We start from the raw sequence: 1355 nt of genomic DNA, 5'->3' as shown, positions 1-1355 counted from the left end.
TATTAACCAAAATTCTTCAGTTTTAGACAATATTGTTCTACAAATTATACCTATTAGGATCAACTCCAGGGAGGTGGCAGGTAAGCAAAAGTACTTTACAAACTACCATTCCTTTATTCAATTTATACATATCTTAACTGATATGTTTTTTTCCACATATGGAAATCAAGTTTTCCAATACTGAAGATTAGCTTATTCAAAGTCACAAACTATGCAAAACAAACCGCCCCTGTCCTCTTGGGTCTGCCATTCTGAATAGCACAACTCAATAACTTTTCATTTGTCATCCAGATGCTAATGTTAACATGCATGATCTCCAAGACAGCTGAAATTACATCACTCCTGAAAAAAAAAATGGATTTTTCCCTATGATTATCTCACTGCCTACTGGCACCCTTACTTTCACTGAAAATGATGATTCTGCATTATATTTAGAGTCAAGTAAATAAAACAAGATTGTTATGTGAGGGTGACCCCATACTAACTTTCTTCATTCATTAATTAAAAAAAAAAAACACAGAACTTAACTATGGCCTAAGAGTTCTGACTTTGAGGGTCTTCAATGAATAGTGCCCTTTCACCAATTCCCATATGAGGAGGCACAAGCCTGCTTTGAAACAAAGCATATTTGTCATATTACTCAGGTTGGTTGAAAAAGAGCTTCTAAACAATTATTTGAGATGATTTAACAAATATTATTATGAACAACCACTGTTCATAAATAGTGTCAGTGAATGCCTGTGACCCAGTTTAATTTTCACAACTCTAACTCTCCTGACTTCTTCTGAGGTTAACTCTCCAGATCCTCTAGCCAGGGTTGCCATAATAGGTCTGTGCTATTTTTACCAAATATATTTAAACTCCCAGGGTAATCTAGTCAATTCCCTACCTCCTTTGCACTTCCTATGCCCAACAGTTAGTGTGCTATGAGATAATGAATGTCTTATATAACAACATTTAAAGTGTTTAAACACCACTACTGGATCCTTTTTTACTTATGCTCTTTCTATCTTGAATAAATTTTATTTTAGTTGTTCTTTTAATAGCTTTACTGAGTTATTTGGTATACACAATACACTGAACATGTTGGAAGTGTGCAATTTGACATATGTATACATCTGTGAAACCATCACAATGATAATGAACATAGCCTTTATCCCCAAGTTTCCTTATCTCCTTTGTAATTCCTCCCTCCTGTCCCTTCCTTACCCCCACTTCCAGGCAACTACTTACCTTCTATCTATCATTATCCATTAGTTTGCATTTTCCTAGAATTACTAGAAATTGAATCATACAGTATGTGCTCTTTTTTGGGCTTCCTTCACTTAGCATAATTATTTTCAGATTCTTTTTTT

Source organism: Myotis brandtii, unplaced genomic scaffold (genome assembly GCF_000412655.1).
Source record: "Myotis brandtii unplaced genomic scaffold, ASM41265v1 scaffold151, whole genome shotgun sequence".
Taxonomy (NCBI): domain Eukaryota; kingdom Metazoa; phylum Chordata; class Mammalia; order Chiroptera; family Vespertilionidae; genus Myotis; species Myotis brandtii.
The sequence above is the reverse complement of the archived record's forward strand: the minus strand, read 5'-3'. Positions refer to the sequence as shown.